Source organism: Zeugodacus cucurbitae, chromosome 6 (assembly GCF_028554725.1).
Source record: "Zeugodacus cucurbitae isolate PBARC_wt_2022May chromosome 6, idZeuCucr1.2, whole genome shotgun sequence".
Lineage (NCBI taxonomy): Eukaryota > Metazoa > Arthropoda > Insecta > Diptera > Tephritidae > Zeugodacus > Zeugodacus cucurbitae.
In genome coordinates, this window is record NC_071671.1 from 37,808,831 (window position 1) to 37,821,294 (window position 12,464).

Below are 12,464 nucleotides of genomic sequence, written 5' to 3' on the forward strand. Positions count from 1 at the left end.
CTGATTGAGAGTATGCCACAAGCGTTATGACGCATAATTCTGTCAGTTAGCAAATGAGTGTAAATACGCTTAGCTCTTGTTCGTTTAACATACAGGTGCAATGGCCTGAACCCTCATGCGCTTACAATGTATTCTTGCGAGTACTCAACTTGCGAGTATATCAAGACACAATGTAAACATAAAGAATTATTTATTACTGATACCCATGACATTCCTCTGAGTCTTACATATCAAAAGGAAACATTATAAATCGAAATTTAAAATTATCTCCGAATTTCGGTTATTCATCCGAGTTGATTTCAATTGTATCCGTTGATTCGAATATAAACATTATTACGAACAATATCAGACCTTGTATATTAGTGTGGTAATAATTCGATACCGACGGCACCTATCAGTATTTCACAATGTCTAAATCCTTTCCTAAAAACAAAAAATATGTAATTTTTAATGTATACATATTTTTAATCATACACATAAATAAACATATACATATGTACATAGTATAACGAAGTTGTTCGATCGTATGTTTTCAGAGACTTTCACCAAAAGTATATTAACGTGTAGAATGACAGATATATGTAGATTTATATATATGTATATATATACTTACATATGCATACATAAGCATAAATAATGTTGTTTAAATCTCCTATCAGAATATAAAAGTTAGTAAGTACGTACATATATACAATTTATTCGAAGGATTAGAGTGTGCCAGTTGATCCGATCATGAATGTAAATGCATACAAGTATTTGTATATGTATATGTGTGTGTTTGAATCATTGAGCTCAATCGCTTTTCTTATTTTCCCTGTGTGACTTGTTACCCATTCTATTCGCTGCTATCAACGAGTTCATTTTCTTATCTATTTTACTTAAGATACTTTACGCTAAGTACTTTTGACTGACTTCGACTCCAACACGGCTCACACCAGTGAAGGAGGCCTCCAGCGTGAAATGCTAAGTTAATCTGCGATTTACAAGTCAGTGAATGAACTTAGGCAAGCACGTAAGCGACCGTCTACGCAGTGCGATTCGACCTTGCTTGCAAGTCAATAAACTCCGGCATGTTTATGCCAAGAAGGACATATAAGACACATAGCTATGCGCGCAGTGTTCAGTGCTGTGTTAATTTAAATACATATATGTACATATGTATATATTTATAAGTCTAAATGAATTAAAACAAATTCTTCTTTTTTGTGATATGTACTAGGGAAATTTGAGGATTATTGCTACAATATTTGAAAAGGTTCTTTGTTTATATCTAGAGGTATAGAATGTACATGATGGTTTTGTATGATATTATTTTTCAATCAATAAAGTGGATGTCAGACGCACCTAGCCCTTTAGAAGGCCCATTGTGAATTCACTGGGACTCGAATCACCTTACACTAGAATGTCCTCTTTGAACCACTCTGTGGCTTTTATAAAGTTGAGCAATTCAATTAGTTTAATGTGCGCATCCTCCGAGATGTCGTCGAGAAAACCGTGTTCGATTGTTGCGATGTACAACAGTCTCTTCTTCTTCTATTTCTTGGCAGCTCCTACAGTAGTCATTGTTTAGTAACCCCAGTCTGTCGGCAAGTCTTCCTATCAGGCAGTGACCCTCACATATTAACCATAGTATTAATATGGGAGCAAGGAGATGATATTTTTGAAAAACCTATAATTAGGTAAATGGGAGCTAGGAGATGATATGACCCGATTTTAATAATTTTTGGAACAGAGACACACTATTAGAGGAAAACAATTTCCTCTGAATTACATTTAATTATCTGAGAGATTTACCCATATTTTCGGATAAAATTTACCCATAGGCGCTGAGTTCAACATGTTCCATATCTGGGGCCTTGAAAAGTTATAGTCCGTTTTCGACAATTTTTTCACAAGTGAAGACAGAGAAAATTTGTACAATATGTGTAAAGTTTTATTCCGCTATCTTCATTGGTTCCTTATGTGTACATTATAAAGTGAAGGAATCAGATGGAATTCAAAATTGAGTTATAAGGAAAGTAGTCGTGATTGTGAACCGATTTCGTCCATTTTTATACGTGTTATCAGGGTGTCAGGAAGATATTATATACCGAATTTCATAGAAAAGAAAGAAAGTAGTTCCTGAGATATGGTTTTTAACCCGTAAGTGGACGATGACATTTTTCATTTTGTAAAAAAATCTGAATGCAGCTTCCTTCTGCTATTTGTTCAATTAAGCGAGTATCTGTTAATTGATTCCCCGGCTAATTGGACGAAAATTTAGTAATTTTCAACCTAACCTTTGTATGGGAGGTGGGCGTGGTTATTATCCGATTTCAACTATTTGTATGGTGTGTGGTGGGGTACGTAAGAGAACCGACTGCAGAAAGTTTGGTTTATATAGCTTCATTGGTTTGCGATATATATAGAAATAACCGATTTGGTGGCGGGGCCACGCCCACTTCCAAGTTTCGTTATGATATCTTAATTTTTGCTCAAGTTATCAGTTGCACGGACATACAGACGGGCAGACAGACATCCGGATTTCAACTCGTCTCGTCATCCTGATCATTTTGATATATATAACCCCATATCTAACTTTAACGTTTAACGTTTAGTTTTATGACTTACAAACAACCGTTATGTGAACAAAACTATAATACTCTCTTAGTAACTTTTGTTGTGAGAGTATAAAAATATCAAATCAATCCGAGTAATATTCTAAGAGATATACCCTTTGGAAGTTCCGCCCATCAGGCCACGTCAGTACGAATGTAAAATTTTAAACGCATTTAACTCAAAACATAATTTTTCAAGTCGGTGGACACGATAACTCAAAAAGTTATGAAGCGATTTTGTTAAAATTGTTCACAGATCTTTGGAATAACATTATCTAGAATGATTATTTTCTTTTTTCCTTCGTTCATTAAATAGATTTAATCATGTACTATCGAAATAGTTATGAAATATGAGATTGTATATATTTAAAAAAAAATTTAAAAATACCCCGGTTTTTAGCATCTGAAAGCCACCTAACCCCTTAAGTTTAATCCGCATGATTCTTCCCATTGGTTTAATCGTTTAATATTACGTGCATAAGATTAGCGAGATTGCTTGGAAATTTCCCTCTAACCGCAACAACTACATCATCAGCGTAGGCCACAACATGTACTCCTCTCTTTTCTAGATCTTGCAACATTGAATTCATTGCTAAGATCCAGAGATGTGGGGATAACACGTCTCCTTGAGGAGTACCTTTTCGAACAGATCTACGCATCTCTGAAGCTCCCATCGTTGAAATTATGACCCTGCTTAGAAGCATCTGTTCAATCAATTTCACGAGAGATTCAGAGATGCCTAGATCTTTAGGCGCGTTTACTATGGCACTAGACTGGATATTATTGAAAGCGCCTTCTATGTCTAGAAAGGCTACAAGGGCTTATTCCTTTATCATCAGAGATTTCTCAATCTCTATAACCTAAGTTCCATGGCTTTCGGATCTCCCTGGGAAGTGTGGAGTCCCAAGGACTCTTCTCTGGATGTCGTCCATCCATGATCTGTCTTCTAGAGATATCCGATGTTATGAGCAGAGTTTGTTAGTATTTTCCTTAGACGAGATGCATATGCTGTATTCTCTATGTCATGGCAAAAAGATTTCTAAGAAGTTGTATTAACTTTCCTTATTTCCTTTTTATAAGACCATAGAAGGTTATAGTATCTATCAAAGGCCTTCTCCACTTGAGATAGTTCTGATATGAAAAGTTTCCTTTTAATAATTAAAGCAAACATCCAAAATATCAAACAGTTGGCTTAATGTTTTGAGCTGTCCCAGTACGGCCGAATATTAAAAAATTTAAATTTTAGACATTTATTAAGAAAAATATTCTCTTAGATTACTCAAATACTATTTACACATCAAAATGTTTTTTTTTGTATTGAAATAATGCATTGGTTGACGAGATAGCAGCCTTGCCCTAATAAAAACGATGCTTCTGTATTAACTTGATGCACCGCACCACGGCTTGGATGTAGCATGTACCAAGACCGTTCTAGACAATGTCTTTCAAGGTTTCATCAGACATATTTAAGGATAGAGGTGGATCAGTTCAGTTCAGTATCAAAGTCTCGCCACATAATAATGTCAGTGTAACCTTTGGCATCGAAGTTGAATGCGGGTACTTAAACGTTCGAATTTTTCGAGCATTATATGGTATTGCTTTTACAATTCATCGCCAAAGAACAAGAACAACAGGGATTGCCAAAATAGTGTGCCTCTGTGTTACGCAATAAACTTTTTCCTTTCTGTCTTGTTTTTTCTTATTCTTCAAAGTTGCAACTATATCGACACCGCCTTCAAAATATTTCTGGTTGGGCTTTAGTCGAGTAAGAAACTTACTTCCTCTTTGGGAACACAACACCATAGTTACCAAGAAGTATAGTTAATGCTCCTTCGTATGTTAGATCTGCTGACCTTCACCGTGATCTTGGTGTGAATTCAGTAGTAAACAAAATAACCAAACTTGCAAAAACTCACGAAATGAGGAATAGAATGTAAATGAAGAGGCATCCAGACTAATCAGAACTGCTGAACGAGAAAACCGACTGAAACGTAAGAGGCCTTCAGACTTAGCAAGGCAACTGTAGCAGCAAATGAATTTCTCTAACATTTATCTTGTAATTATTATTTTTAAGTTATTAGAATTGAATTGTTGTTAGTATTTAATCATTATATACTAGGTACAATTGTAAAAAAAAATATGTTTTATGAACAGAAAACATTTCATGTAGGTATTTGAGAAACAGGTAACTTCTCCGGCAAACGAAAGACAGGACAGCTCGTCGTTTGTCGTGTTCAAACTTGAAACATATTTTTCTTATTAACACAAGTAATAAGTACTAATTACAGTAATAAACTAAGCTGTAAGCATCATATATACTTCTATTGGGCCTTCGGGATTTTGGCTTCGGGATCTCTCTCATCCAGGACGCCAATGATTCCGATGATAGTTGGTGATTGCTGATGTACCCTTCTTAATATATAAGCAGCACGTCAGCTCTCCGCATACTTTGCTATTATTATGTCCTGGACCGTGAGAATAGTCCATTCTTTAGCGATAGCATTGTAGTCAAACTCTGACTACTTACTGACTTCCCTAAATAAAAACGTTGGCGGAACGTTTTTTAGCGCTCGGCGCTAAAGTCGATCCGCCATCCCTAATATCAAAATGTTTACTTGAATTGTTGTTGTGAAATTTTATTGTACAGAGAAACTTCGTTTTTCGCAGCCAACTTTACTTCGAAACGCTCTGTCAAAATAGAAAATTTCAACCGTTCAGCGTCGCCGTCGCGTTATTTAGGTATGCGCCGTACAAATTGAATGAGCATGAGAATTTTTTTACAGTCATTTGCCATTACCGCTTTTATTTAGGGAAGGCAGTTAGTAAGGCTCGGGCTGACGCCTATGTTTTTGCTTTACTGGAGTTAGCGTTAGCTGCAACTTCAATGCAAGTACTTGCTATTGCCCCTGCCTATTTATTTGTATTTTTAAAGCTCATTGAGAACGCAACCATTTTTAGAATTTATATCGAATAAAACCATTTCGTGCGTGACTAGCAAGTCTACTGAAACCAATGTATCCAACGTATTGAAAGAATTAGCATGGAAACTAATGCAACAATTCAAACACACGTAAGGTCGGTCCACCCTTCGCCAAATGATGATAGATCTCTGATTAAAAATGTTAAATAAATGACTAAAATTAGAGGTACCATTTAAAAGCAACAGCAAAACGTTTTTAATCTGTCACCATGCGAGTATTCCATTTTCATATATAGGATAAGCATAGGTAATTACGTATGTCCATCATTAAAGGTAAAAGCTTTAAAAGGCTCTAATACATGAATTTAACGCTGTAATTTACTCACACAAATTACATCCATACCTATGCACATTGTAAGTTTGAGTATAAAATCCTTTTCATGGAAACTCTAATGCGCTCCTAGTTAATCGTTCGTCTAATATACATACATACATTCGTACGTTTCCAACATCCTAATTCAATAGTATGTTATGTATGTACATAATCAGTTAACATGACATGTAATCATTATAATGATTTCTGCATAAACATACAGATACATATTTCCAAGTGTACTTTTAAATGAAATCGGATGGCATGCACCCACCGGGAAGCCCTTCATGAAATACGATTACTGTTGAACTAAACTTAATACAATACCGTATAGATGTATATGTACATTATCCGAATGTGTCCATAATGTAAAAGGTTGCAATCACATTTATTGTCTCACATTTTGTAAGCAAAGGGCTTTTGATCATGGACCCCTATCTGATCAAAAATTCAGTCAGCTACAACTGACTATTTTATATTGTGATACATAAACTTAATTGAAGTTTGGTTAAGATTTGAATTAACATCAAAAAATAATATACACACGTAGGAAAGTCAACGTCATCATTGGCTCGGACGCCAACGCAAGACATACTGTCTGGGGAAACTCGGACATAAACGTTAGAGGTGAGTCGCTCTTTGATTTTATAAGTAGTGTTGATTTATTTATATGCAATAGGGGGAACTCCCCTACGTTCGTGACTGCGGGTAGGGAGGAAGTCCTCGACCTTACCCTAGTATCTAGAGACGCCGTACCTTTGATCTCGGAATGGAAGGTTCTCAATGATCACTCCTTTTCGGACCATAGGTATATCAGTTTCAACCTGGAGAGAGCTTGTCCAGTACGCAAACCTTTTAGGAACCTTAGGAATACAAATTGGGTTCTATATTGTAGGAAGCTTCGTTCATCTCTCCGCAGCGCCCCCACGAGACTCCGTTCTCTCGGCCAATGCGATTGATGAGTGTGTCGAAGTTTTCAGATCTGGGTGCAGGGTGGCCCTTGAAAGTTCCTGTCCCCTGAGATCTCAGAAAGGCAAAGGGAAACCTCTTTGGTGGACGACGGAACTTTCGGAGCTCAGATCTTCAAGTCGAAGGTTCTTCAATAAAGCCCATAGAAGTGGTCTAGGTGACGATTGGGCTTTGTATAAGGTGGGACTTGCCATTTTTAAGTCGGAAATAAAGAAGGCCAAACGGTCTTCTTTGAGAGCCTACTGCGAAAGCGTGGAAGGCTGCCAGGAGTCCTCGAGATTTAGGCGTATTCTGTCCAAGAGCCCAATATCCGTGGGTTACTTGAGAAATGGTGCTGGGGAGAGGACCTCGAGCAGTGAGGAGTCACTAAAGCTACTTTTGGATGCTCATTTCCCAAAAAACCAATCAGTGGAAAGAGCTTCCCTAGGAGAGCTTCCAGGGGGCGAAAGCGCCTTCGAAAACCAGAAAAGAAATTTACATTTTTTATTATTTTGGAGGTAATTTAAAGGGTTTCCATAGTTTTTTAGAAAAACATTATACAAACGTTCTGAAATTTAAAATACCACAACATCTTCATTTGACGTTCTTTTATATCAACATTTTTGGAAAACAGTTTGAGAGTGTCATATCAATTTAAAAATAAATGTCTTTTAATTATATTATTAAAAAAATCAATTAATAAAGTATTCAAAATAGTTATTGGATCAAAATTTATTTTATTTTTTTTTGTGACATCTTTACTTCAGTTAAAAATTTACTGTTTCACTAAAATATTTAATGATTGTGTTCTGAAGAGAAAAAAACTGGTACGAATATCAAAATAAATGTGATTTATTAGAAATAGACAACTAGCGGTCCATTCAATAATCATTCATGACTTTAATGATTTTAGATTTTATAGTACCTTAATAGCATCTAGCACTATAAGAAGGAATCGGATTGACAAAGTGCAAGGAAAATCGTACAGTTTTAGCACTATTTCCAACATCATAACATGACGCCGAAAATAAAAACCTCCTTCGAAGAGTGACAAAAAAATCCACGGCAAATGTTCTTTTCTATCTCTGATTGAGTATGGCAAGATATATAGGAGATATCCATTGTTAACCATTTTTACTAATGCTTCAAAACAATAACAGGTTCCCTTAACTTAAGTACGTTATTATTCTTAGCAATCATCGGGCATGAAACATTTGGCTTTTGTAAATACATATTTATGAAGCATCAAACAAAGTGAGCAAATTGTACAAGAAGGAAAGTTTTGTCTGCCGAAAGCAAGAACCCGCTATAACGCCAACATATTTTAGTTACTAGTATAAGCTCAAATGCATGGATACATTTCTATATAACGACTTGTCCATGAGTATGGTTTGTTTACTTATGCATTTCCTTTGACTGCTGTCGTGCCAAATGCCTGTGATACTTGATTAGTTCGTTGAACTGTGCTAGATGACAGAAGTACATATGTATGTGGATGATATCCTTGCAGCTATACAGCTTTTTGAGTTAAGTTAACGTCTGAGAAGCTCATACGAGATGAAAGCATAAGTAAAGCATTCCACTTCGGCGCATAAACATAGAACAAGGAAGTAAAGTAATTGACTACTTTTACTGAACAATGCTGAAATTTAAAACTTTTACAAAAACCTTAAGAATATTCTAAAAGGGAAATAAAATTAAATTTCATCGAACAAACAACAATTTATATTGCTAGAGCCTTGAAATAATATTTATATATTAGGGGCTAATGTAATTTCGACAGGGAAACCCTCTTATTGGCCTGCAGATAGTAGGAAATTACCAGATCTCCTTAACTTTTTTGTCATCAACAAAGTATCGGAAATTAATCATTACTCAGATTTAAGCTCTGATCATTCACCAGTGTTACTAACTGTATGTGAAAAACCAGTAATTTCGTCCGGCAAGTCTTCTTTATCTAATAAACATACTGATTGGTATAAATTTAAGACTACACTGAATAAAGTCGATTTTAATCTAAAGCAGATGTTGACTTAGATTGTGAAGTTGAATCTTTCAAAACTTTCACTAAAGTAATTCCAAATGCTGCGTGGAACAATACACCGAATATTCGCGTGAATCTAAGTGGAAACAAATTCCCAAAATACATCTAAGATGGTATCCATAAAAAACATAAACATCGACGAAGATGGCAGCAAACTAGGTCGGCTACTCTCAAAACTCAGCTTAATAGATATACAGCGGAACTAAGAACTAAAATTAGACAGTTTAAAAACTATTCCTTCAAAAAGTATTTGTCCAAACTCACTATTGATAAATCTACCGATTATTCGTTCTGGAAAGCTGCAAGGAATATTAATAAATAAATAAAACATGTCGCACCAATAAAATTAAACGAAACTGAATGGACCAAAACGAATGCACAAAAAGCTGCAGTATTTGCAAATCATTTGAGAAACACATTTACACCTAACGATTGAGATGAGCTAAACTGTAAAAATAGATGGTTGGATCAACTCGTCAAGAAATTAAAAGTCTTATCAGAAATGCAAGGCTCAAAAAAGCACCTGTGTTTGATGTAATAATCGGAGGAATATTACACAATCTACCAAAGAATTGTATAAAAAAATTGTAAACATTGTAAACAGTGCATTATACTTAAGATACGTTCCATCGCTTTGGAAAGTATCTCAAGTTATTATGATACCTAAGCCGGGTAAACCACTGCAAGATGTCACATCTTATAGGCCAATATCGCTGCTGCACGCTCTACCGAGCGCTACCGTAGATAATCATGTCATTCGAATTTTTTCCGTAGAGAAGAGTCGGCCGCATCTCACACGTCGTGTTACCAGTACCGATATTTTGTATAAATTAAAAAATAAACTTTAAAATATTTAAAATTTTCTCAAACTAAATCAAATTTACAGTCGAATAATATTATTTTTATATAATAAGATTATTTGTAATAGTTGGATATCAGTTTTGATCTTTTATATTATGAGAAATTAAAACTGAAAAGCTAAATGTGTAAAAAACAATCTAGACAAGTTGAGCTATGGTAACATTCATATCTCATTTTTTCTTTGCTTCTACGGGCATAACTTTTGACAAATTTTGGTTGCTACGGGAGACAAGTACGGGCGGGCGGAACGTTTTTGGCTGTTTGAACTATTAGCAAGGCAACTGCAGCAGCAAATGAATTCCTCTAACATTTAGCTTTTCATTATTATTTTTAACTTATTAGAATTGAATTGTTGTTAGTATTTATTTAATTATTGTATACGAGGTACAATTGTGGAAATGAAAAAAAAATAGGAGCATGAAATCTGAGACTTTATATTCAGCCTTATTGTAAACTTTATGCGAAACGATATCCGAATGATAAAACTCACACATTTCTGTTTTATGTATGATGATTTTTTATTTCCACACGATTCGTATCATGAATTTCGTGTGAATGAAAACTTATATTGGAATTTCGGCATTGTGCCACACATGTTTTTGTTTTGCTTTTTTATTATTCGTATTGGAACTATAAAAGAAGATTCCGTTTATAAAGCCAATTACGCGACTGTTTTAGCATAAAAGCATAAATTATCCACATAAAAATTTTCAGGGCTGGCCCGACTTGCATCCTCCACCACGGAAAAGGATGTGATAGTATATTTGAAGGGATACTTTAATAAAATAACTCGAACGGACGCACATTGGATAACAGCTTAACAATATTGTTCTATTCTACAATCGATTTCAATGGTGGCCCCATGATATCCAGGGAATCATATTACTCTTCCACAATGCATCCACATTTTGCTTATTTTCTATATAAAAGCTGTATACTATACCAGGATTTTCCACCAAAAACTTCAACTGTGTTTCGTTAATATACCTTAAGTTAAGTTTAATGGCTATTCCCCACAAGAGGAGGAATATGTACACAAGGATAGTCCTTTGGGAAGTTAGAAAAAACATTAATAGCGCAGTGAGCTTATTACAAATCTGCATGTTTTTTCCCTCTAAATTCACTAATTCGCAAGGATGTTCAAAAAAGTGAGATCACAGAAATTTTAGTCTCGATGTTGAGATGATTCCATCTCGTCTTCCTCTAGAAAACTTCTGCAGCTAGCACCCGATAAAATGTTTAATGACGAAGAGCTCACTAGACTTCTTACGATTTTACGACCAGCGCTAGCCCAGCTCAGCTGAAGCCCAACTGTCCAGTAGATCACAAGGGCATAGGTAGTGCTTCCGCTTGTTCCCATTCTACTGTAGTTAAGACTGGCGTGCCTAGCCTTGAAAGGCTAATCCTTAGTTTATTACCTGGGATTCCTCCGTGACCAGGCTCTCAATCTAGTCTAATCGTATAGATATAACTGGTATCGACTGAAAGTGAGAGTAGACATTTTTTACCAGTCTCGAGCGCGTATTCAACGAGCACTTACTACCAGAGTGAATCGTCACTTCACCTAAGGATGGTACGGTTCGAAGGAATAGATCCACTGCTACTTTTTTAGCAGCCACTTGCGCTTTAAAAACACTAAAATAGTCGTGAAGCGTTTTGAAGCCTCCACCACAAAAGGATCCCGCCGAATATTAATTTAACTTTGGGTTCATATAGCCAAAGAACTACTTAATATACGTAGATCTTAATTCATATTAAAAAAGTTTTTAAAATCAATTAAATTGTTAATATTGATACTTGTTCCCAACAATTTATTTTGTGAACAAATTTTGTTGTTTCACATGAACAAAATTACATTTACAATAAGGGAAAATTTTCGAAGATATGAGATTTTCCCCATGTGAAATTTGTGATATGAAAAACCCAAATGTGTTAGTTTTTTCATCGGAAATGTCGTTTATATGAAGTTTACCATAAGGCTGAATATGAATTAAAATTAATATTTTGTATGTTCCCTATGTGGTGGAGGGCGCTTCAAAAGTCTTCAAGACTATTTTAGCGTTTTTAAAGCGCAAAAAAAGTAACAGCAGATCTACTGCTTCGAAGCGTAGCGTCCTTCAGATTAATGACAATTCAGGGAATTGTAGGAATACACATGTCAGTCTTATCGACAGGACAATGGAAACAAGTAGGAGCACTACCTATCCTATTGTGATTTTCGCTAGTCAGTAGCAAGATCCTTCTGACCAAAGAAAAATCTCGACATCTTACGAGTTCTCGCCATCTTGGGAGCTCTTTGCCCTCAGTAATATTTGTTTTCTTAGTTGAAGGAGTTATTGTGCCATTAAAAATTGGAACTGGGTGCTAGCTGCAGAGGATGCCTGGAAGAAGATTAGGCTTTATAAACGGAATCTTCATTTTTAGCCCCAATACGAATCATCAAAAAACCAAAAAAGAAATATTTGTGACAGAATATAGAATAAAAGTTTTCATTCACACGAAATTCATGATACGAAATTTTCTGTCGTGTGGAAATAAAATTTCATGGGAATGCTTTATTCACATGAAGTTTACAATAAGGCTGAACATTTTCCGATAAATCGAAATCTAAGACATTACAACTCGATTCTTGACTATTTTTTTCCTAATTCGATATTTTTTGCGAATGCTTTGTTTGTTTTCAACAACTTTCTAGTCGATTACAAACTTTAAAACTGTTTC

At 35.3% G+C, this 12,464-nt stretch overlaps 1 protein-coding gene across 1 annotated transcript in view; it reads right to left on the minus strand.

Moving 5' to 3' along the window:
* Window positions 1–9,854, minus strand: part of LOC105219838 (uncharacterized) — a 129,232-nt gene extending 119,378 nt beyond the window's left edge. Inside the window, exon 1 of the mRNA XM_054235026.1 lies at window positions 9,546–9,854. The gene's annotated coding sequence lies outside the window, so the exon portion shown is untranslated. The remainder of the gene's footprint in view (window positions 1–9,545) is intronic.
* Window positions 9,855–12,464: the final 2,610 nt, after the last annotated feature.